General features: G+C 34.7%; 1 long non-coding RNA gene across 1 annotated transcript; it reads right to left on the reverse strand.

Moving 5' to 3' along the window:
• Positions 1-124: 124 nt before the first annotated feature.
• On the reverse strand, positions 125-27,808 carry LOC127866972 (uncharacterized). The gene is made up of 3 exons (XR_008043186.1): positions 27,580-27,808; positions 7,939-7,998; positions 125-288 (listed from the first exon to the last, which is right to left on the reverse strand). It is a non-coding gene; the product is annotated as an uncharacterized LOC127866972 (long non-coding RNA).
• Positions 27,809-27,994: the final 186 nt, after the last annotated feature.

Genomic DNA, 27,994 nt, shown 5'->3' on the forward strand with positions numbered 1-27,994 from the left:
TGTGTATAACTCTATTGACAAAGCACATGCATGTGTATTAGACACGAAGGATTTTTTGTACACCAAATTCAGAACCTGTAAAAGATTATTGTTAAACAATTACAATCAACTTGCCTGTCCTGAGTACAGATGACAGAATCCCCGTATTGCTTTAGACATGTACAGGTTAGCGGTGACTGTCTCCATTTTTCGGATGGTGACCATTTCCTTGTAGAATTGCAGCCCCTCTGCCCTTGTCATTTTCACCGTGGTGCTGGGACCCTCTGTCAACTTGTGCAGCTTGTATGGCTAATTTTAAGAATAATATTGTCCCTTGTTGGAGTAAGTTATCATTAAAGATGGGAATACGTCTCCCAGCACATTCAAACTTGGGGAGATTTGATAGATTTGTTTGAGACACCGAATAATTAACTTAAAATTGATGTTTTTCAACTTAAAAAGTTACTACTATCAGCATTATACACATAAGAAAAAGCACAGAACTCGATGTAATAATCATATGCAAGCCCAATATTTTACTTGTTTTGGCTTAGATTTTAACCAGGAATTTTGGAGATCCTAGCTCAGTTTTCATAAAATCTGATCCAATGCAACTTCTGTAAATTCGTAGTCAAAGTACAAATTGTATTAAAAGGCTGCAGGCAGCATCCACATGCAACTTTACCATTTTTTTGTTTTGTTCTTTTGCAAAGGAGACATGCCCGTTTACCATAAATTTGCAATCATAACGTTGTCATTGAACAGACAAAACAATCTCGGAAAATAAATACTCGATATAGACAAAAAAACTTGAATGCAGTATCTTGTTGATTAGCTTATTAGACAGCAGATGTAAATCTGATATTTTGATTTGTATTCTATTCACTTGAAGAGAACTGTTATATTCAGATCTGAGTCAGAATTTATCTGTAACATAATATCCTAGGATATCTTTTCTGCATGGATATGGAGGAACAACAATAAGCACTGAAACTGGTTCATCAGCACTAAAAAGTGTAATGTTCCATGCTAAATGCTGACAAAATTTGATATAGCTGACAGGGAAATATATTTTTAAATGCTATTTTTTACCACATGTGTTCAGCGTGTGGCTATGATATCAGTTAGGCCAAAAAAAATAGGTCCGTTTGGGGTCTCCTTGGAAAAAAGAACAGGGTCGGTAGGTAGGGTTTGTGTGTGTGTGTGTGTGTCTCGGGTACTAGAATGGAAGGCTACTAAAGCGTATTAAAAGAAATACATGTATATATATGCTTTGTTTGCTTGATATTACATCTTATATGAACGAAAATGAACGATTTTATTTATTTTATTTTTTTTTTGCGACCCCAATACAAAGTTGAGGGTCGGCGCCTATCCTGGATACACGGTCGGGAGACCCGAAACGGACCTAATTTATTTTTGGCATTAGTAAAAACATCATTTTCAATGAAAAATAATCAAATTATAAGAAAAAAACAACTTCTCTGAAAAAGTCACTATATGTCAAATATATATATATATATATATATATATATATATATATATATATATATATATATATATATATATATATATATATATATATATATATATATATATATATATATATATATAACAAGGTATTCAACTCAAAATGATCCGAAAACAGGGATCTTCGAAAGAACAAATGCCAGTTACTCGTGAAGATTTCAGTCTTGAATCGGGTCAGATCGACGACGAGTAGGTCACGCGAGTTAAGTATTGTGTTATTTCTTAAAATTTGACCCAGCATTTGTAAAACTGTTGCAAAATATGTACATTCCAGAACGTAAATTCATTTCTGCGCTGAATAAGACTGAGTTCATGGAAATCGCTGCTCAATTGATGAAGTTATGGCTGTTCAAAGCAATGCACCCTGTTTTCGGGTAATTTTGAGTTTAATACCTTGTTATATATATATATTTGATAGTGAATTTCTTACCAGGAAAAATTTGATCTTTCGTTAAATTGATTATTTTTCATCCCAAATGATGAGTTTACTGATTAATATCATAGCAACACACTAACCACATGTGTCTTTGTACATGATCTAATATTACAATGCAGTTGTATTGGCATCATTTTTTACAAACTCTTCTGTTTGTAAATTGTCCCTGCCAATTGTTATCCATAAAACGATATTATCTGTGAAAAACATATAATTAATTATGTCTGCAAAAAGTTTATGTCTTGTGTAAAGTCTGATTCAACTTGTGCAAAGTTCTCACAATAATGTAAGAACATGGAGTCCATGACTTTTTTCCTTAGGAAAAGTAAATGTCCCAGTATATCTTGTGTCAAAGATGAATGCTACCTGGGTATTACCCTATCGGCTTCAACGAATCTTATAGTCAAGCTATATGGTGGCCGAAACCCAAGAAATCGTGCCATTTGTGGGAAAAGCACAAAACTTAATACAAAGGTCACTGGGTCATATCTAATTGTAAAAACGAAAGGAACGAACTGTCACATTCAAGATTGCCGATTTATCGGCCATTTTCAAATGGCCGTCAAAATGGCCGTCAAAATCTTTATATTTGCTATATACAGTAACAATTTGTAAAAAAAAGCTGCAAAAATATCATAAAAAGTGTAAAATATCTCTAAAGAATGGTGTGTTTAGGTTGTTCAGTTGATATGTCAGCAAGCAGCAATTACATGCTGAATGTGATTATTGAAAACATAAAATGGCCGCCACTGAAAACTCTGAAAAAATATATTTTTTCCTTATCTTGGTATGAAAATTCTTCCAAGATAAAAATATCAATTTTAAAAATGATAAAAATTTATATTGATGCAGCATATTTTATATTTAAATCATATCAGTAAGACAAGCATAGAGATATTTCTAACTAGTCACGTAATTAGGTATTAAACGAAACCTATTTTCAGGATATTTGTTAGTGTAATTGAATGTTAAATCCCAAATTCTTAGTACAAATATTTGATGTCTCTGGGTATGCAATAGAATAACTATTGTTCTAATCAGCCAAGTCTCTCATTCTCTGTCACAATTACCGCCACACTGGCAAAGGACTGTGCATAGCATTTCGGCCCTTTTGCACTTGCATCTGCCACGATATCCTTCAACTGGCTTACAGTTACATCTCAACAACTCTTGGCATGAAGCTGGTGCATGGGGTAGGGCTGATCAGAAACTTTGTTTTCTCCCATCCCCACTCAGCTTGACTTGGAAGATCAGGTGATACAATTAATGCCTGGCCCCAACAGAATCCTGCTTGATCAACAACGCGCTTTCTGTGTTCTTATAGGAACGCTTTTGAATAAGGGATATTTTCAATAGATCTTCCTTTCTGTGCGAATAACCATATACGAGTTTCGTTCACACTGGCAGAACCACTAGTTTTATCGTACAGAAGAACAACGAAGCGTTCAAGGTCTTGAAAAGCATTTTCGAGGGTTTCAGAAGACGGTCTGTATGTATTGTTTCAAATGCTTTAGTAACCTCATCACAGCTCATCCAAGTTTCCCATGCTGATTTCTTGCCTTTTCCTAAAAAGGCAGAGGTTTGGTCGCAGCCAGTGAATTGATGAAACTAGGTTTCTGTTTAAGTCCAGTTTCTGTTGAGGCAGAACTTTCGATAGTATGAATATCTCTGTTCCATCCACCACAATCAATGTATTGGTGTTGAAAAATAGATTTCCCTGTTCCGTGGAAAGATCCTTGGGCTGTCGTTGAACTGGGATTGTGATTTATATTGTCGACGGCTGAAGTTGTGAATATTCAAAGCTTCAGATTGGAAGGCCAAATATTATTTCCAAGCTTTGTGGACAGTTGTAGTACTCTGTTATACGAGACTGACAAACCAATATTATGAAGTCTATCAACTAGACCCCGTTTACGCGTTTCTGCATGAACAAGCCTACCAACATATATTGGTAGGGACATTCACGATCTTCGGCATTGTGTATACCAGTAGAGCCTTTTATACGACGTATTGTTTAGTTAAATTTGATAAGTTGGGCAATTGTTAATTGTGCTTGTGTTTTAACATTTTTTTCAGACTGACTATTAATGTTTGTACCTCCAAGTAGCATTGCAATTAATGTTTGTAAAGAAAGAGGAGTCGAATCCTCCGGGCAACAACCTTTCTCTAGAAAACATACTTTTTTTGGCTAAACATGTCTTTGCGAATAATGTTTGCTGCCTTTGCAAGAATTATAGCTTCATTATCAAAATCATGTTCAGTAGCTTGCTTTAAAGCATCACCAATTTCATCATTATATACCATCCATGTTTCGCGATCTTGGTTATAAGCCTGTAGCTCAGGATTGTTTGCCAATATTATATTTCTTAGTTTTGTTGGGTGTATATAAATGTTACTTGTTTTCATTAATTGCTCTACTCTAGTTTTATATAGCTTTGAAAGATCTGATAATTTGAAAACTGGTATCACATCTGAATCTGAATGAGTATCTTCTATGTAATTTACCAATTAAGTTAGTGCGATGCCATGATTTTGTTTGTCTTCTATGGTGTCATGGGGGTACTGACAGACTTTTTGCGTTTTCGATGAAAAAGATCTCTGTAGCATTTCAAATGATACACTGCCTTATGAGATATCATATCTCCCACACTTAACTTGACCAAACGAACAGTGTCTTGTAACCCAAGTGCATATTTCCTAACACTTCTGTCAATTTCAAATGTTGATGCTTGATGGAGATTCCCATTGCTATCTCCACAGAAGAAGAATTTACCTATTTCGCCTTTCGCAGCTGCTCCGGTGCTCAAACGGGTCAATTTCGCAGGTGTTTCTTGCTGTGATGTATCGCTGTCAGCTGAACGTTTAGCAGCCCTTTGAGCATCGGTTTTTCCAGTGTTCCTTCTACAAAGCTTATGCCACTTTGCGTGATTTGTACCGAAAGCATCTGAAAAAGTGCATCCATCCTGCTCCAACTGAACAAATCTATTATGTAATGGAACATCATTTAATTAAGAGTAATTTCTGATATCATCTTCCAATGATTTGTAGTATTGTTCTTTATGAGCATTTGTTTTCTTTGAAGTTGCGGGACACTGAAATGGATCTTCTGTGAATTCCTGGCATAATACAAATTTGTCCCAATCAATTTCATTTTTAAGCAACGGTTGCAAAACTTCAATTCATTTGCATAGTTCATTTTCAATAAGTTTAAAATGTTTCGACATGGTGCTAGTTTTTGGCGAGAGTTAAAGTATGTTAGTAGCTTCCTGAAAATAAATTAGATTTTAGTTTAATGCTATATACCAAATTACTTAGAAAATGCTGATTGATAATCAAGATGAAGTATGGATTTCCTAGGCATTACGGCAAAAACAAGATTTATTGTACAACATTAATTGACCATCTTTGTATTGTACAGACGATCAACATTAAATATAAAAACAAGGTATTCAAATTAGAGTTAATTCGTTTAATTTTAAAAATTGTACTACACATTGTCACATAATAACCTTTATCCATCAATTTAGTTCTTTTAGAATGCTTTATCATGTAATTAAAACAGTACTTGATAAATGTAAACGGACCATGCTGTTTTCTATACAAATGGCGTAACTGTTGCAAAGGGGAGCAACTCAGTAACAATTGGATGCAGGAGAAAGGTTTAATGGCTGAAATATATTTCAACAAATAAATAAAAACAATATTAATAAAAATAACTAAGCTATTAATGATTATCTTTGTTAAAGAAAATTGACTCTGGTTTATATTTCCTTATTGTTTTAAATATTTTCTATATATGGTGGCCATCTTTAATATTTCGGCCATTTTGATAAAAACAAGAGATGTGTTCGTAAGAAACACAATCCCCCCTACTGCGCTGCTTTGAAGCCATATATTTGACCTTTGACCTTGAAGGATGACCTTGACCTTTCACCACTCAAAATGTGCAGCTCCATGAGATACGCATGCATGCCAAATATCAAGTTGCTATCTTCAATATTGCAATAGTTGACCTTTGACCTTAAAGGGTGACCTTGACATTCACTTCTCAAAATGTGCAGCTCCATGAGATACACATGCATGCCAAATATCAAGTTGCTGTCTTCAAAATTGCAAAAGTTATGGGCTATGTTAAAATTTTCTGACGGACAGACGCCATATATTTGACCTTTGCCCTTGAAGGATGACCTTGACCTTTCACCACTCAAAATGTGCAACTCCATGAGATACACATGCATGCTAAATATCAAGTTCCTATCTTCAATATTCCAATAGTTATAGGCAATGTACAAGTTTTCGAAGGGACGGACAGACTGACTGACTGACGGACAGTTCAACTGCTATATGCCGTCTACCGGGGGCATAAAACCGGGTTCCTTTCATGTTTGAGATATTTACACCTATATCTCACTTTCTGCAAAATCTCGTGCTTTTCCCACAAATGGCACGATTATAACACCATATGGCTGGAATATTATAACAAAACTTTGAGTACATGATATTATTTATTTACCATTGTTTATATGTTGCTAACTTTTGAAAATGAAACATTTTTATATTTAACTTTTATTAAACAAAAAAGAATCAAAGAATGAAATTTAATAATCTGAAAACAACACTATGCCAACCAAGATTCTTATTGGCTTTAATTAAATTTTGACATGGACAATTTTGCCCTTCCAAAGTTTCTATACAATCTGCGTGAAGTAACAATTTTGTTTATCTCTCTAATTTTAAAACACTTGCAGATGTATTAACAAATAAAGATTTTGAGGTGACAACATTTGCTTCAATGCAGCTAACACACTTTTACAAGATGAATCAATGCTTAAAACTAAAGACTAAAATATTTAAGAATAAGTAATATTTCTTTTTTTACAATAACATAATAAGGTGTATTGCCTTTTTTTAAACTCTAACAATGTAATAAACAACATAGGATCTTAGATAAACATGCCAATAACATATTGCATGCATGTGCATTCTCATTTGCTACCTGATTGGCTGAAATAAAACTGACCTGTGTCTAGATTTTAATGATACGTGTAATTAACATGCGGATGCAAACTGGGAGTGCATTAGTAGGCAGAACAAGTTGTATGTAAATGTTCACGCATGCTTTATCAAACATATGATATTTGACAATTAAGACTTCTCAAATATATCGGATATTTAAGTGCATGCACTTTTGTTTGTTTCCAACTCGACAAAGCCCTACCAATGATGACTAACGCACTAACGGTGATGACTTTACACCCTGCTGTTTGGGGACATTACACACATATTTTATTATTCAAACATGCCATATTACATCTTACAGAAAACTTGAATGTCAAATCATTACTGTTGTAATGACATCACTGACATTGCACATTTTAAAACTTAATTATACCTGACACGTTTCCAATTAATTTTTCTAATGTTAGTGCATTTTTATGTTGCTTATACCTTAATTTAAAAAAGAGACGTGTTTGTCATAAACACAATACGCCGCTTTGAAATAAAATTTCAATATATCATTTGCCAGGTTTAGAAATTATCTCCCTTTTAAAGCTTATTTTTTCCCTTGGATTGTATTTTTTACTTTTAACCTTGAAGAATGACCTTAACCTTTCACCACTCAAAATGTGCAGCTTTATGAGATACACATGCATGCCAAATATCAAGTTGCTATTTTCAATATTCAAAAAGTTATGACCAAACTTTAACGAAGGGTAAAGTTTTATGGAAAAAATACAATAATATTTGACCTTTGACCTTGAAGGATGACCTTGACTTTGACCCTTCACCACTCAAAATGTGCAGTTCTATGAGATACACATGCATGTCAAATATACATTTGATATCTTCAATATTGCATAAGTTATCAAACTTTAACCAAGGTTAAAGTTTTGGGACAGAATGACAGACAGGCCAAAAACACTATACCCCCTCTTCTTCGAAGAAGGGGCATAACAATACGTAATGATAACTTTAAAACAGTCGCATCTAACCTGAGTTTCAAATGTGGCCTCTGTTGCATAATTTAAGGCTTAAACTGCACCATTCATCAACTGAAAGCAAAAGCATGTTAAACATTCTTAGGACTGGAAATGCCTATACATGACTTCATTTCCTGCTTCAGATATATCTGAATTCATTGTCATTTAATTTTAGCTTAAACCTGTGTACACAATTTGTCAAGACACTTGCAGTTTTTGCTACCTTTTAGCTGTATGAATATTTTCTCCAAATCCACAAAAGCCTTAGTCCGTGTAAACCTCTAACTAGAAAAATCAACAACAAAACAAGACATGCGTTAATAAAACACAATGCCCCCTTCTGTCCTTCAGGGATGAAAACTAACTTTATATGGCTGGTTGCCCAGACGGGTAGCCAACTACTGAAATTAGGTTGCCCAGCAAAACATGGATGAGCCCAGAGCCTTTCTTATGCTTTGTATACATTTTGGTTGTCAATGTACAATGTGAGTTCAGACAGGTAGTTAAGAAAATAAAATATTTTAAACATTTTTTACAATTGTTTTCACTTAACAGGCCCACCAGACTGTTCATATTTCTAAATGCTGTCAATTTTACCCAAGGAACAAAAAGTCACAAAAGAATTTAGCGTTCCTTGTGAAACACACTATTTACCCTGCATACCGTTCTCATCATTTGTTAACCATTTTCCAGCCATCAAAATTGAAACGCACTCTCACATTTAGATGGATCGTTCTCCTTATAGTATTTGCGTTTTTTTAATGTTTGGCTTTTCTGGCCGAGAAAAACCTTGAATAAATTGTTACATTTTAACAGTTTTGTTCCGCCTTGGGCGAAGCCATTTTGGAAAGAAATATACAGCATCTGACGTCATTGGCTGATTCCCTTTAAGTGTATTAGATGTTTTGTAATACGCGATATAATTGGCTGTTACTATTCCACTACAGAGGGATAAAAGTATTGATGAATACTGCACAAAGTACCATTAATAAGAACAGCTTTTTCAAAAAGCTATATGCCCGGACACACTACCGGCCTTTGAAATTCAAGAGCCCAAATTCAATTATTAGTTTATATTGATTAAAATATCACGATTGGTATATTACATTACTTGAACAAAGTTGTTAAGCTTTCATATTTTCAGTATATTCGGTAATACATTTTACTTGGTACCGGTACCTGGTAACTACCAGTTTACATCAGTAGATTGATCATCATCGTCATGTGGTAAACTTAGGAATGCAAATTGTGCATGCGTAGTGAATTGTATATTTAAAATGATCAATCTACTTGCGTTATTTAAAGTGTGTATATCGTTATGTCCCCTATTTGTGCGATGTACTTTCGATTTCACAACGCGAAATTGTATCACCGAATATACTGAAAATATTAACTTTGTTCAAGTAATGTAATATGCCAGTCGAGATATTTTAATCAATATAAACTAATAATTGTAAAAAATACGGTACTTTACAACTTTTCTTTTAATTTCATTCGTGGTTGACGATACCTTTAAACATATTGTATCAAGATGGAGTTCAGTTCGAATATGATACCTCTGACAATTCTGGTTTAGTTTCTTAAGAAGATGGTGCTGATTTAGCCAACAGGTATTGATATATATCAATATGTCATAAAACAACTTTTTTCATCAAAAAAATATATATTTACAAGGTAGGTATCTCATGACACAGGAAAACATTTTTAAGCCATTAAGTGCCTACATGGCGGTCGATTTACGTAAACTATGTACCATTTTGTTGGGAAAGGATGCCTCGTCACGAAAAATGACCACGAACGTATACTTGCCAACATTAACTTCAAGAAAAACTTCTCAAACTCGAAGAAATGCTAGGTCGGCTTCGATCTGACCGAACTTTCAGTGCCGATTTTTACAAGTGAAAAGAATTAAAATACCCCAGCTACCGAACATTATCCGCATTAGTACAATACAAAAAAAAACACGTGCTTATCAACTTAAAACACCTTTGATTTAGCCGAGCTCTTAATATCTGTCGGGACATTTGCGAAGAGAATTAATAGGAAGTCACGTACGCTGAATTACATTGAGAGATGAAAAGCAACAGAGTTTTGCCTCCTCCATTGTACAAACATTTTATGTATTGTTTGTGAGCATATTCTGTTTGCCCAGCAGTTTTGCGATGCGTACAGAGTTAATGCAAAAGAACTTTTAGTTAAGCTTGTGCAACAGTTCGGTGAGCTTTATGGCAGAGATATGGTTGCTTTTAATGTTCATGGGTTGGCTCACTTGCCTTTAGATGTGCAGAGCTTTGGTCCACTTGAAACATGTTCGGCTTTTGCTTTTGACAGCTTTTTAGGGAAACTGAAAGGCCTTGTTAGAAAACCTACGCTGCCTTTGCAACAAGTCATTCGCAGAATAGCTAAAAGTAAAGGAATTTTGTTTTATTCTAAATTAAAAAGTCCGTCTGAATTCGATGACGGCGTGTAAAAAAAACATAACCATGGACCAATACCGCAAATGTATAACAATTTTAAAATAATACAATTCAAAGAAATCCATTTTCCTAACATAGTTTTCCATATTTTTAAGAGGAATAATTGTATACTTATTAATGACAATGTTGGCATTATAAGAAATATATTTACCAAAGAAACAAATGACAAATATGCTGTTAATGAATTGTTCAATTATTCAACGAATTGTTTTAGTATACCACTACACTCTTCAGACTTACTAATTAAACATACATGTTAAAGAACTGAGTGGTACTTTGTGTGAAGCATTATTAACTGATATTACTTGTAAATGTGTGCTTCTGTCATTATATGATGGATTTGTTTGTTTTCCCCTTATTCATGATTTGGTACCAAAGTAATACTGATACCTTAGCAAGAAGAAATTATATACATCATTTGTGTATAATTATGTTTTCAAGTAGAGTTTCATTATACCAGTCTGTTAATAAACTGTGAGTATGTTATACTCAATACACACTAATTAAAACTGTACCTTCAAGTTTACATTTTCAAAAAGAAAGAACGTTAGTAAAACGATATGTTTTGATTTTGTTGTGCCAGATCATGTCAAAATAGGTGGTAGTTGAATTTTCCACGAATGAAGTTGCTGTTGTGTCGGAAAATTGGTTTACCGATGAGTCCGACGGAAATAAGAAGGTGATTTGGCCCCAAATGAAGTCCTACGCAAGACTGCATGCACAGCCGGAAGATACGTGGGTATCCTGTGATGTCTGCCGGGTAATGTACACAACAGGTAATCAAATGCCTTATGTGCCAGATTGCACGTGTATAATGTTTGTAATATGAATAATGCACAAAGTATTTGTGATGTTTGTGATTATTTACCAAATTTGAAATGGAAATGTAGCGTGCGGTAATAAAAACCTTTAACAAGTTTCTGTGTTATGATATAAGAACATTACAGTTGTTAGGTGTAGGTATCAGACATATTACTTAAATCAAGTCAATATTGAGACATTGTTTCCTTCTTGCACTATTAATTTAATGAATTAAAGGAAGATGACTAATTGTAAGACTTGAAAGCAATTCATTGCTTAAGCATTAAAAACATGATTGTTAATGTTAATTATGACTACCGGTATATAATATATATGGAAAGAAAAGCTGGATATTGTTTGACACGTTTATCTTTACTTCTTATATATCGATGGTCCCCATTCAAAATTCCGAACCTACATTTTTTGTATTTCCCGATTTCGATGCATTCCAAAGCGGGAAATCGATGTGCATAAACCCCAAAAATAACCAAAAAATTAACAAAACACAACAGCTCAAAAAGTCATGTGATGTAATGACGAACCGCAATTGATTGAAGTCAAAAAGACGAAGCTAAAAAAAGTGTAACTTCGGCATATTGCGCGCTAATTTTATAATATCAAGTATCAATACAGCCATGTATTTTTAATGTAAATTGACGAAACGTAAACTTGTTCTTATAGAATAATTCAATGATGTACATTTTAAAGCATTGATGAACGTAAAAAAAGATCGTTTTGGTTAACCTTAATTCCTTTTAAATTGGTACCATAGTCTATATTTTCTTACTGTTTTTTATAGACAAAGTACAAGCAGCATTTATACATTTAACATACTGTACACGCTGGTCAAGAGACTGTATTCATGAGCGCAAACGCATTGTTATCTGTGATATAAAATGAGCATCAAAGCGTAACTTATTTAGCTCTTTCATACCGACTTTGCACTTAATTTAGTCTGAAACAAAACATCATTTTGAAGGTTTTCGTTGAAATTTCAACTGCGATATCAAGTCTGGAGCTTGCTTCCAAAGAATGTTTAACGGTTTTTCAAAATAATATAAAATGATGAGGCCTTAACTTATTAACTTGTGGCCACAACTAATAACTTGTTTCTATAATTAAGAAGGTTGAGGTCTCAACATTGTAAGTTGTTCCGTCAACTTAATGACTTCTGGCCGCAAGTTACTAAGTTGAGACCACAACTTGTGGGAATAACTTACTAAGTTTGAAGCACAGCATAGTTTAACCATTCAGATAGGCCATTCATCTTTACCGTTTTATCACAGTTAGTACCCTTATGCTCGTACTATTGTGTGTTCGGGTTTGAGCGCCGGTTTGAAAACTATTCCTGTAAGCTATGGATTCCGGGATAGAGCCCCTGTCTGAGCACTTGCCTTGTTAGCGACTGGGTTCAGGGTTACATCCCCGGTCTGAGCACTAGCAACGTAAGCGTCGGATCCCGGTTTCGAGTCCCGAAGCACTCGCTTCATAAAAGAGTGGTCAATGGTTTTTGGTGGATTCGAACCCTAAACCCTTCTTGTAAAGGGCGATTACTCTGACCGGGGCTCGATCCCGGGAACCATGGCTTACGAGGCGAGTGCTAGATGCCTAAGTTTTCAGCGGTTCCTAGGTTCGAATCACGGTATGAGCACTAATCCTTAAAGCTAATTAGAAGTTTTCGATGGTCCCGGGGTTCGAATCACGGTACGAGCACTTGCCCTGAAAGCGCTGGGTCTCTAGATCGAGCCTCAGTTTGAGGACTTGCCCTAAAAGCGACGGATTGAATTCCGATGTTAGAATTTTCACCAACAGTGACAAGTCCCGGGCTCCAGCCCAAGTCTGAGTACTAGCCCTGAAAGCTATGGATCCCGGGTTCAAGCCTGTGTCTTACCACTTGCCTAGTAAGGGAAGGATCCCGGTTGCGAACCTCAGTCTGAGCGTTCGCACCGAAAGCAAAGGGTTCAAACAGGGACTCAAACCAAACAGCTGTCGCTAACATACCATACTGAGCACTCGCCTTCTAAGCGACCGGTTGCAGAAATGAGCACTAGCTTCGTAAGCAACATTTCCTGGTTTCGAGTCCCGGAATGAGAGCTGGCCTCGCAAGCGATGGGTGTTCGGGTTTGAGCGCCGGTCTGAGCAATTGCCCTGTAAGCTATAAATCTCGTATTTTGCAGGTTCGGCGCTAAGACGAGAACTTGGATCAGGGTCCGTTCACTTAAATGGTAAGTACTTAAACCGGGATTTGAACCTAGGGCCCATAGCATAAAGGGTGAGTGCTCAGGCAGGGCCTCAATACCGGGACCCATAACGTAGGGTGCGAATGCTCAGACTGGGGTCACAGTCGCTTACAGGTAAAGTCCTTGGACTGGGGCTAAAACCCAAATACCCATCATTTAAAAAGGAAGCGATCAGGTCTGGATTCGAAACCGGAATATGTCGCTTATGTGGCTAGTTTTCAAACCAGGGTTCAAACCATGAACCCAGTTGCTAACGATTGCTCAGATATGGGCTCAAATCTGGAATCCATGGCCAACATGGCAAGTGCTCAGACAGGGCTTGAACCGGGAATCTATAGCTAACAGGGATAGTGCTCAGGCCGGCGCTCGAACGCAAGCACCTAGTAGTATAAGGGGTAATAATTGTGATAAAACGGTAAAGATGAAACGGCCGATCTGATTGGTTAAACTTAAAGAAGTGACTTCAACTTAGTTAGTTGGCCCCACAAGTTATTTAGTTGAGGCAACAACTTATAAGTTGTGGGAACAAGTTATGAATTTGTCGTCGCAAGTTTCTAAGCTGAGGTCTCAACTTAATAAGTTTTTCCTACAAGTGATTAAGTTGAAGGAATAACTTAATAAAGTTAAATAAACAAATTACTAAGTTGAGGCCACACTCTATAAGTTTTGGGAACAAGTTTTGAAGTTGTGGCCACATGTTACAAAGCTGAGGTCTCAACTTAATAAGTTGGGGGGACAACGTAATTAGTTGTTTTCACAAGTTATTTTAAAAGTTGTTTCCACAAGTCATTAAGTTAAAGCCACAGCTTATGAAGTTGTTACCTCAACTTTATAAGTTGTTCCCACAAGTTACTAAGTTGAAGCCACAATATAAATGAAGAATTGCGGTTGTCACCTCTGTGCATTATGTAATACAGAAAAATACGCATTGCTTTGCTTTATCTAATTGAAAACAGTGGAATAATTGATTCTTTTTTTATTCAATATAAAAACATACAATATAAATATGTGCATAAGCAAGAACAAAAGTGGTATAATACAACAGTAATCATGTCAAACACATATTATACATGATATGCTAGGATATACTTTTTTTTTCTCTTGGTTGCATGTGGTGTATGCTGTTATTTTTAAATGTAATAATCAATCCTATAGATGAGTTGCATAGAGTTAGGTAGAAGACAACTGGACTGGGTTATGAAAGATAATGCGTTTCCATTTTTGTTCAAAAATATGAAGTTTATCGTTGTTGAGGGCTATTTCTTTTTCAATTTGGATCTTTAGTTTTAAATAGTTTATAAAACAGTTGAAAGTTGGTATTTGTTTTTTGTATTTGAAGCTAAATATAAAATATTTCATTAATATGATAATGTGGTTCACAGTGTTATTAATTTCTGGTATTTTAAAAGTATTCACACCGAAACTGATATTTTAGAGAGACAGTTTTAATTTTAATTGTTGTCTCTCTAGAAATGATGTTAACTGGTTCCATAGAATTTGAATATGTTTGCATTCCCAGAAAAGGTGTTCTGTTGTTTCAATGTGTTCGCTGCATATATCACATAAGTTTGTGTTGGATAGGTTGCACTTAAAAAGGTATTTATTTGTAGCTATGATTCTATGGACATATTTATATTGAAAATTTCTCAGTGTGCTATCTATAGTTGTTTTATATGGCATGATAAAAATTTGTTTCCAATTAAATTCTTGTTCCCCACGAAGGCTTTGCCATTTATTTTTAATCTTGTAGTTTTCTGCAGGGTGTTTAATTTGTAGTTTGTAAAATATTTTGTTTGTTTTGTTTTGTTTTGCAAGTATGTTTTCTGTGAATGATGTTTGAGTGCATGGTGTGTTATTTGTATTAATTATAGATTTAATATGTATGGGTATGCTTTTAATTAATGTGTAATACATTAAGAAATTGCTTGAAGGTATTCCGTATATATAACATATATTCTCAAAAGAATAGAAGTCTTTTATTCTGTAATCGTACAATTGGTCGACATATTTAATGTTTTTTTCAAACCAAAGTTTATAGAAAAAAGTCTTATTGTTTGAAGTTATGTCTTTATTGTTCCATAAAATAGTTTTACTGGTGATTTGGGTTTCTAGATTATGAGTAACATTAGTCCATGCCGATAAAACATTCGATAGAAATATGTTTTCGTTTGCAATTTCATGCAAAATGGTTTTGCTGATGTTACATTCAAAAAGTAAGGAGTCACCATATTTTTTTAGGATTTTCTGGTAGAATTATTTCCATTTATTTGTATTGGTATTATCTAGATATCTTTTAACCCAGCTGCATTTGATTGCATTCAAGAATGAGTCGATGTCCGTTAATTTTGATACCTCCATTTTCTACAGATTGAATTAACTGAGTTCGCTTAATTTTATCAGGTTTACCGTCCCATATAAAATTAAATATTTCTGATTGTATATCTTTAATAATATCATTTGGTGGGTTTGGGAGAACTGTTAGTGTATAAATTAATTTAGGGAGTGCAAACGTTTTCAACACCGTGTTTTTTCCGATTAGTGTAAGTTTACGATGCTGCCATGATTTTAAACAATTTTTAAATTTTTGTAATTTAGGCAGTATGTTTTGTTGAACTGTTTCATTTTCATTGTTTGTAAAGGTTATTCCTAACGTTGTTGCTTCATCTGATGTCCAGTGGAATTTCATTTCTTTTTTAAGTTGAATATTACTTTGTTTAAATTTACCTACTCGTAGCACAGTGCATTTACTTTTGTTAAGTTTAAGACCCGATGCCATTCCGAAAAGGGTAAGCGATTCTATAAGATTATTGAATGAGTCAATACTGTCATTTAAAAAATAAGTTGCGTCGTCAGCAAATAGGGACTGTTTAATATCTTCGTCTGGTTCTAGCGATATTCCATTTATATGTTGATTCTATTGAAACAAAATCTATTACAATAAGCTGTCCAATTTGCCAAAACATCACATAAACGAAGTCTAAATGACGAAGATACATTTTACAGCAGATTTATTAACTTAACGTCAAATTAATTCCATACTAACATGCTCCATCATGAGACACTTTTCAAAATGTTCAAAATAATATTTATTTGATTTTGTGCAAGAAATATTTAACAAACATACGTCTCCTGAAAACTTGTGTTTTTGTAACTTCGGGTACCATCAATATGTGTTCAATTCAAAACATCTTCAGATCCCTTTAAAAAAGCCCAGCAGAAGACTAAAGAGGCTGAAGAGGAGTCGGATCTGCAAACAGATGCAGATGTAAGACAGCCCCCAGTTGTTCAAAAAAGAAAACACAGGAAATCTCAAATTTACTTAGAATGTTTTTAACATAATAAACACAAAAAACAACATTGGAACATGAAAGAAGGTTACTTTGATTTAAGGCAAAACCCACGCTTCCTGGACTCGAGTTCATACACAGAAGATGAAGCGTCCCAAACATTGAGTGCAAAGAGGCAGTTGGTAACAACCACCAAAGATTCTGCTACCTTGATGCCAACTCCTCCCCCCAAAATCGGCTTACCAGCAAGAACAACATGTGTTTCCCCCCTGTTGCAGGGGCAGAATCCGGGTTTTCAATACCGAAGCAGATCAGTAAACGGCCAGGTAAAGATTCAACCCTGTTGCCAAGACCCAGCCCTCAACAGCCCCCCCCCCCACATTTGCAGTGGCGAATCTGCAAGGTTGTCTTCTGACAGACCACAAACGATAGTTTCAGGTACATACTACTCCTGAAGTTTTTTCTTTGGTTGTTTACGTACTGTGTGAATTATGTAATTATGTTTGACATTTTAACATGCATCTTTACCTTCACCAATGGAAGTATTTTTTAACTACAATTTTATGTCTTAATACAACATTTTTGGCATTTTAATTGTTTAATACTGTGCTATTATGCATTAAACATGTTGTCAGAAATAATTTCTATAATTGTACTAATTCGCATTACCCATGATCTCCTGATTAAAAAAGTAAGTGTTATGCAACACAGTTATATATATATATATATATATATATATATATATATATATATATATATATATATATATCCCGCGCTCCTTATAGAGGAGATTAAACGAGATCAGCGGGAGATAAAGACAATGTTGTCTACCTTGATCCAACAAATGCATGGACCTGTGGGGGCCAGGAACTTACGGAAGGAATCAACCTTCCTGTGAAACGAGGATGTAGCGGACGTTGAACACAGGCTTTGTGATATAGCCACATTACGGATGTTCGTATGTACTGTAGGACTTGCGTTGTGAAATTCTATAAAGAATTATGTATGTTGTAGTGTAATGCGGCTGTCTCTATAAGTTGTCATAGCTTGTACCCTAACTTTTCTTTTAACTCTTGTTTATTTGACCCTCGCAGGTGGAATATTTATCGAATGTTGGGGGATCATCTGTCAAACTGATGACAAAGCAGCTAATGGCGGGCGTCATTGAAAACCAGTTTGCGAGAGGTTTTAACTGGACAGGGCGCGGAAAGGTGTCCTTTCAGGCACTGAAGCTGTGTTTGGCTATTCTCCATAAGACACTTTTTATAACAGCATTAAGTACTTGCCAGCAGTAGTGCAATACTTAATGCAGATAATTTAAAGAATGTGTTATTCTGTTATGACTACATGTATCTGAATTGAACTTCCATGATATTTGAGGTTTTAAAACCGTTCATCAAAGTTTAATAGTTGAAAAGTTAACCATACTTGTCCATTAAAAAGTAAGTGAATATCCTGTTTTAATAAATAAAAAATCTGAATATATTTAAGCATATGTATTTAAATGATCATTTATATACCTAAACATGTACTTTTTCAGAAGCTGTCAAGCGAGTGTTTCCAAAAACAATAACTATTGAGACGGCGTTTTTATTATAAAAAAAAATGGCTGCGCAATGCAAGTAAGGGTGGGCGCAAAAAGCTTACCAAACCATCAGCCATGGCTGAAGATGAAGAAGATTTGGATCATTAGTTGACTTTTACCTGTGTGACTGTTAACTGTGTTAATAGCTACTAATAAGGTTAACAATTTAAATCTTAACTTATACACTTAACATAATGACTTTTATCATGTATCTATTGTGCCAAGTAGATAGTTTAGATTAGATTGTAGATGAAAAGTGCATTGTTATACTAATTTTGGATTATTTTTGTATATGAATTCCAATTAATTGCCCTAAATTACTGGTTCATGCATGTTGTGTGTTATACTAAAATACCGACGCCCAATTTGAAACATAACACTTATGTATTAAAATAAGAGATGGGACCGAATATCCGAATATTCGAAAATCGGTGGAATATTCGATTCCAAAATTCATATTCGAATATTCTATTTTTATGCAAAGATTCTTCAAAAAAGGTTAAAGTACATGTACAAAGTCGCCGTTTTGGTTTCCATGATAAGTCATTGCTTTGATAACAGCTTCCATCAATGAACGAGATGATAATTGACAGACGGGATTGTATAAGGAGAGGGACCAGTCCTCGATTTACTATCAATTCATAGTTATGCAAAATGTACAAACTATTTTCTGAAATTCAGTCGAAAATGAAAGTAAATGTATGTAAAACTTTTACGTATATTGATAAACATTAAAAAAAATTGTGTTTTGACAGGTTTTTTAACCTCAGCGGTCAATTGTATAAACAGTGGTTAACATTTAGTAACTTGATTAACGCAGTTATTTGCATGGTTATGTTACCGCAAGATAATTCTATTTGTATAAACGATGGTAACATCGTTGTAACCTAACCATTGAAATTTGTTAAAGGGACTGTCAACCGCGATTGCTGAAAAAAGAAAAGTTCTAAAATACTGTATTTTTAAGTAAATTGATCATTGTATATATACAATTAAAAAAAATCACAACGCATGCACAATTTGCATTCCTGGGTTTACCACGTGACGATGATGATCAATCTACTTGCGTTATTAATAGTTAACGGGCAGTTACCTGGTAGACATACCCAGTAAAATTTATTACCGAATATACTGAAAATATGAAAACTTAACAACTTTTTTCAAACAATGTAATTTACCAGTCGTGATATTTTAATCAATGTAAACTAATAATTGTAAAAAAATACGGTATTTTAGAATTTCTCTTTTTTCAGCAATCGCGGTTGACAGTCCCTTTAATGAAAGAAAATCTTCATAAACTCAAAGCAAACCAAAGCGGCCACTCGTTACCTAATAAGTAATGGACACCATGCTCGTTGTAGGCAGAAACTTGGTACAAGACATTTTTTAAAGCCCCAAGATACATTGTTACCAGACCACATCTAGCGTTGAAATTATGGCTATTATATACGGAACACTGATTTTGTATGGGTTAACTTTATTTTACGAAATAATTAACGAAATATCCGTTGATTTAGAGTGTTAAAGGGGCTTTTAAAGGATCTGTCTGGTTATGATGTCTACGCATTGAATCGCATAACTCATTAATTTATCGGGATGATATAACTATTGTGGTTAGTCTACATAAGCGAAACGGTAATTCACATGGACCGAAGTAGGGTACAACGAAGCAATACAACGAAACGACACATAATTTTTTTAATATGTTGTCAAAAGATTTATTATCGAATCCCGGTTGAATACAGTTTCATGCTTTTGTACATAATTTCACGAAATGTATGATCGAATCCCGGTTGAATAAAGCATGAAGCAATAAAAGTGTGCGTTTTGCAACACTGCGTTTTGCAATATAGAATCTATATTTGAAATATGAAATGAATCAAATAGACATCAAATAATTCTTTGGAACGAAATCACTTGCATTGAGTATCAAATTGATTGAAGTTTGTATTTAAATAGCTAATATGTGTTTTATGTTCATGCCATTAAGCATTAAATATAGGGGACTTTATTCGTTTCAAGTTACCGAATTAATATACGTAACATCACTAAACTTATGTTTCAATTAAGCTTTATTTTATTGAATTCTTACATAGTTGATAAGTTTACGTATTGCTGTGTTCACCTTGTACATGTTGAAGAGTACAGAAAACAGAACATTGTTTAAGCTTTGAAAATGCTGATTTTTTCTCGCGATTGATTAACCTTAAATCTTAAATGCAGTCTAACACACCCCCGGAAACCCGATATGATGTGAAAAGTTGGACGTGCTTGGAAAAGTTTCCGATAAATTTTGCTGAATTTCGGTAGGGTAAGTAAATCCAGTTATATAATTGTTTAACGGCATTTTTGAATTAAAATATCTTTTGGTATATGCAGGTATTATTATGTTGGTCAGAAAAATCCTGATTATTATTATAGATTTATTGAAATATGACTATTTGAAGTCGACGATGCATGGACGATGCATGGATTTGTTCCCTATTTAGCACTTTATTAACAAATTTCTTTAAAGGTATGCCAGTAAAAAATGCACCGAAAATGATATCGGCCAATGTCCTCGAGTAACATATCTGCCAGGGTTTCTTTAAAAAATCGTATTGGTGGAGAAATTCGACTTTACATTCAACATGTTGATGAAAAAACGATATGACCCGGTGCAGTGTCAAATTTGTCAAGATATGACAGGAGTGCAGTTCATTCATAAACTTAAAAGCTCACTATTATAGCTGATTTGTGCACTTTGCATGCTTGTTCCTTGGACTGAGACTTTTCATACTTACTATTTGGTTACTGTTTGAAATAATTGTGGAGTAAATGATACGTAGAAAACAAACACATAATGTCCTGAACACTTGCACTGGACTCCCTCAATTGTTCAATCCCGGACGGACGGACGTTCTAACGAGAGGTACCTTATGGGGTTATTCCTTTGATGTTTCTTTGATCTTTTTTAACCTCACAAGTATATTTAACCCCATTAGAGCGTTTTTACGGAATTAACATCATTGTGTCAAGTTGTACGGAAAACCAGACAAAAAGAACCCACTACTGTAGCTCTGGTATGTACGGACAGACAGACAGACACTGACAGAGACACACACAGAGGAGAGAAGCAGAGTAAGAGAGTTTCACGACATGTGTGCGCGACCCGTTAGTTAATAATCTACCTTTTGTGGGTTACACGAAACAAACTCTATGTCGTACTTTATATTCGATACGATAAATACCTTTTATCCATGACGTGAAACTTTAAATGACTTGTAAAGTAAAATACATACTATGGCGTCATTTAATAAGTATAGTGATACAAGACCAGAGCTATATAATTTAAATGCAATCCTGACGATTTCTCTCATATATATTACTTTTATTAAAGACGTGGTCTCATAGCTTTAATTTTTATCAAGTTTAAGCTTGGTTAAATATAAGTGATGGCAAAATTATTCGAATATTCGAATATTCGATTGAATGGCCAGTATTTGAATAACAGAATTGATATTCGCATATTCGCATTTTTTTTCAAACGTAGTTGCCCTTATATTAAATGACCTACGAGCCGCTTACTAATTGGCACCCGAAATAATTTGGGATAAACGTGTTTGATGTGACGTTCTTCGTGTCAAACTGCGGTCCGTATCAGCGTTGGTGTACGGAAGAAACACCCTCCGGAAGAAACACTCTTCCCTAAAAACAGCATAGCGGAAGAAACCCCCTTTCACATTGTGCATACGCGGAAGAAACACTCTCGATAGTTTTGCATAATGCGGAATAAACCCCCTTTTATATCGGAACAAACCCCCTTTCCATATTGTACTTACAGTTAAAATCACAGGTAATAAGCGTCTACGCTTGTATTTGTGGTTCGTTTATTCGATAGCGTTGGTTTTAATTAGTGTTTGTTTTTTAGAAAAGGTGTCACACTCAACCCCAGATATTTTATTCATTTGATCTAATGTTAATATAAAAGGCTATAAAAAAAGGTTTAGCAACCATTCAGAATTTCCTGACCAATTACGTGCCACTTCGCCATGTCCCAAATCCTAACACGATTTACGCCCGGTTTATAATTCAGAAACACAATATTTCTGACTGGATATTCAAAATTATGAAATGAGCACAACTGCTTATTTTCAATCACAAAAACCATAACAAACTATGATATGAAACGATGCGTGACGTAACTGTTGTAAAACTCCATCAGTCAGCTATAAAATAGAAGTTTATGGGAATCTTACACACATCCTTTAAGCTTAATGGTGTACAACAATTGCGTAAACGTGATTTTCTGCGATACGATCTCAAAACGTTCCCAAGCAGAACTCAATACATTAGAATATGGGAAACATATTAACGCTGATCAACACTTCATATCTAGAGGCGAAATACAGCATACTGTAAAATGAACTAAATGGTTAAATGGTTTCGTTTAATGAATACATGCAGTCAATACACGCAAACACTTCTTTATGACCCAGAGGACTGACTGGCTGGCTGGCTGGCTGGCTGGCTTGCTAACTGACTGACTGGCTGACTGGCTGACTGACTGTCTGACTGACTGACTGACTGACTGACTGACTGTCTGACGGACTGACTGCCTGCCTGCCTGCCTGCCTGACTGACTGACCGACCGACCGACCAACCGACCGACCGACCGACCGACCGACTGACTGACTATAATAATAATAATAATAATAATAATAATAATAATAATAATACTAATAATAATAAATAATAATAGTTTCTTATTTGGTCTTGTTAAAATTATATCCCAAAATGAACATTTATTAACAAACAAATACTTTCTTCCAATTAGGTGCCAATTAAGGGCTTCAAATGACTGGCGAATAATAATTTAGTTTCTGTGATCACAGTTTTAAGAGACATTAAAATGTTTCTTTTTATAAACGTACATGATATCGTTATTTTATTATAAATTTCGTAACGTGATTTTCTGCGATACGATCTCAAAACGTCCCCAAGCAGAACTCAATAAATGTGAATATGGAAAACATATTAACGCTGATCTTCACTTCATATCTAGAGGCGAAATACAACATACTGTAAAATGAACTGAATGGTTGAATGGTTTCGTTTAATGAATACATGCAGTCAACACACGCAAACATCTTTATAACCCAGAGGACTGACTGTATGGCTGGCTGGCTGCCTGGCTGGCTGCCTTACTGGCTGACTGACTTACTATCTGACTGACTGACTGACTGACTGACTGACTGTCTGACTGTCTGACTGACAGACTGACTGACTGACTGTCTGACTGTCTTACTGACTGACTGACTGACTGACTGACTGACTGACTGACTGACTGACTGACTGACTGACTGACTGACTGACTGACTGACTGACTGACTGACTGACTGACTGACTGACTGACTGACTGACTGACTGACTGACTGACTGACTGACTGACTGACTGACTGACTGACTGACTGACTGACTGACTGACTGACTGACTGACTGACTGACTGACTGACTGACTGACTGACTGACTGACTGACTGACTGACTGACTGACTGACTGACTGACTGACTGACTGACTGACTGACTGACTGACTGACTGACTGACTGACTGACTGACTGACTGACTGACTGACTGACTGACTGACTGACTGACTGACTGACTGACTGACTGACTGACCTGACTGACTGACTGACTGACTGACTGACTGACTGACCTGACTGACTGACTGACTGACTGACTGACTGACTGACTGACTGACTGACTGACTGACTGACTGACTGACTGACTGACTGACTATAATAATAATAATAATAATAATAATAATAATAATAATAATAATAATAATAATAATAATAATAATAATAATAATAATAATAATAAATAACATTTTCTTATTTGGTCTTGTTAAAATTATATCCCAAAATTAACATTTATTAACAAACAAATACTCTTTTTTTCAATTAAATGACAATTAAGGGCTTCAATTGACTGGCGAATAATAATTTAGTTTCTGTGATCACAGTTTTAAAAGACATTAAAATGTTTCTTTTTATAAACGTACATGATATCGTTATTTTAAAATTTCAAATAAAAATAAAATTCTATGACATTATGTTTTTCCTTATATTTGTTCTTGAACAGTTGGTGTACTGTGCATGCCTTATTAATATGTTTCTTTATATACACGTACATGCTATCGTTACTTTAAAATTTAAAAATAAAATAACATTCTATGACATATTGTTTTTCCTTCTATTTGTGCCCGATTACAGTATCGGTCATAGTATTAGCCGACATCGATACACTTATTCGATAGCAACGTTAATAAACAGCCTCGTATTCAGCAAACGGATATAACTTACAAAACAATGGAAGTTAACACAGAACAAGTGTCGCTCTTTTCTGATATATTTCGTCTAAATAGGCTTTTTTAAAGTTTGTTTTTTACAATTAAGCTACATGTTCTTTCTATTTCTCAACACCACAATTGTATATTAAATTTTCTGTGTCAATAAATATTTATTATCCCTACCGGATACGAAACTGAGAAATAGAAGTTAAATCAATCAAGCCGTTTTATGCGAATATTTGAATATTCGATTGAATGGATTTGCGAATATTCGAATACCGATATAGGTATTCGATGCCATCACTATATATGAATCAATTTTAACGCAGGTAAACATTCGGATGCCGACACATTTATGTCACAGCTCACTAACTCGATATTAGGGGGAGTCCCTTGAAAAACAAGTTTTATATATTAAACAAGCAAATTGTGCAAGTACAGATTGAAAACCGATGTATGATGACTAAGATGAACAAAACTAGGGGGAGTCCCTGGAGAAGCCATATTTGTCATAAACGAATGTAAGCCAATATTGCAAGTACAGATTACAAATGCAATAAATGTTGAAGAACATGAGGCAGTCTCCTCGCGCATGAATAAATTTAATTGAGCGAACATAAATTGCCCAGATATCAGCTGAATATTTAATGTTATTGTAATTCGGTATTCTTATAGGGCTGGTACATTTATTTTCGTAAGGGATTTGCGCGCGGGAGTCCTTTAGATGAGGTATTTGTCGATTGTTAATATCTATCTGATTCAACATTGTTCGGGAGTTGAATATGGCCTATAATTCTGCAATATAGAGAATATTTAGTTGGTTGCATTTTATTATTATGCTATGTCAGACGAGTCTAATTATGAGCTCGAAAAAGCGTTTTACGCTTAAATAAAAAGTACGCCCTAGTTTTAAATGTTATAATTTGCTGAAATCTTGCTGAATATTTTCCTTCAAGGCTTAGTGTTTCAGCAGACGAGAACTGCGTGTTATCTATGAAAATACACACTGTCACATAAGAAGGAGGCTTGGATTGGGTTTTTCAAAATTTTTGTTTACATTTTGCATATATCATTTCCAAAAAGAACGAAAATAAACAGACATTAATACACGTGAATTGTCGGAGATGTTTGCAAAGCTGTCAACTTTAAGTCATGTATCATTGATCCAAATTTAGATCAGATTTATGAAACTCTACACATAATTGGAACTATAGGCAGAACATATTAATATAAATGTTAAGATTGCCTAACGGACGCATATTGTATGAATCAAATGCTTTACATTTACAATGATTTTCAAACAATAAAACAGATACAAATAAGCTGGCAATTAACTAAGCTTCAGAACGGATATAATTATGAAACCTCAAAATTCAATGAAAATGATCTGAAATGCATCAGAGTAGGTATAACTCAGCTGTAATGGTGAGCTTATAGTTTATAAATGAACTGCACTACTGTCATATCTTGACATCTTTGGCACTGCACCGGGTCATATCATTTTTTCATCAACATGTTGAATGTAAAGTCGAATTTCTCCACCAATCCGATTTTTTCTAAGAAACACTGGCGGATATGTTACTCGGGGACATTTGTTGATACCATTTTCGGTGCCAAACCTTTTACACTGACATACCTTTAAAGAAATTTGTAAATATAGTGCTAAATAGGGGACAATTCCCTGCATCGTCGACTTCAAACAGCAATATTAAAAAAATACTGAATAATAATAACCAGGATTTTTCAAACATACATGATAATACCCACTTTGCATATACCAAAATATATTTTAATTCAAAAATGCCTTTAAACAATTATAAAACTAGATTTACTTACCCTACCGAAATTCTGCAAAATGTATCGGACACTTTTCCAAGCACGTCCAACTTTTCACATCATATCGGGTTTCCGGGGGTGTAACAGAGCTGTCTACGCCTAACATACCGGCAATGTTGCACTCGAGAAGTAGAAGCTGGTTGTCAACAGGGGGCAATAAAGGGATTAGCGATGGTAACTTTTAGCCAGACAGAGCTTGAATAGCGAATTGTATTGTGAATTTATAGAACGTATTAACGAATATCTGGACAAAATGGTCTCATATCGGGACGCCGGAACAATCAACAAACTGGCGGGACTGTCCCGTCGAGATCTGGCTATTATGTTTTAATTCCGTTATCCATATAAAATTATCAAGTCAATGTTTATCTAACCAGAATTAAGTTTCTCAAATCTAAACCAATAAAATCGTTCTTAAATGGTTCCTTATTCCAGAAAAAAAAGCGAAACCAAAAGCATAAATATAATCGATGAAAAGTAATCCAGATCAATTATAAGGTTTTAAATAAATTAAAATTACGGTAATGTGTTTTCCTGAAATATCTTACATCTAATGAAACTAAACAGTATTTATTTAAAAAGAGCATAATAATCAATGATCTTTAAAAAAATATTACTCCATCCTGTTTTTCAAAGCCGCACATAAGATACGATTTTAGTGGTAATCAGGAATAGCAATTTTGATCCGGACGGTCATAAATTCAGACATTTTAATATTAAGTTTACAAATCGAATATTCGAATATCGCTTCTAGTATTCGTGCCCATCCCTAATTAAAATCAAAATGCTATTTTTTTAAATCATATTCAATAACCTTTAGTATTTGAATCAGCTAAGAGCTTTCAAAATATGTGTTGATAAATCAGAGATAAACGTGACTAATAACAATTACTCAAGTCGCAATACGTGTATTTAAAGTATGTAGTAGATGTATTTCATGCTTTCATATTTTTCACTTCAGTTGCGTGTTTATTATTTTCTTTATAAGTTCAAACGAAAAAATTATAATATACTTTCACTTACGAAAAAAATGAATTTACATTTCTTCGTAGTCCTAATGTACATCTGTTAAGTTAATACAATTTAGATACTTACATTCTTGCAAACGATCACATTCCCCAGCTTTTGCACGGAGGAGAGCATTCTACAATATTTGATTTTCTCTAGTCCAACTTGTTGACGCTCTCAAATATCGTGTATCGCTTCGTGTGTCGTGTGTCGCCCTTAATGAAAGACGGGCGAGATTATAGATGACAATATCCGGATTCCGTAGTCATGTCTCCGTAGCTACTTTTTATATTGGTAATATTTGGAGCGTAGAACGGGGGGAAAGATCAAAACAAGCCGATCAATGGTGGAAAGTTTTCCTTCTTTGTCTATAGTGTTGCGCAAGTATTTTGTGCACAACATTCAAGCCCCGATATCAGACAGTTAATATCAATGGATTGCAATAATATTCATTTCTCGATAATGTTCCGTAAGAATTATGTAATGACACTTTGAATTTTGC

Source organism: Dreissena polymorpha, chromosome 1 (genome assembly GCF_020536995.1).
Source record: "Dreissena polymorpha isolate Duluth1 chromosome 1, UMN_Dpol_1.0, whole genome shotgun sequence".
Classification (NCBI taxonomy): Eukaryota; Metazoa; Mollusca; class Bivalvia; order Myida; family Dreissenidae; genus Dreissena; species Dreissena polymorpha.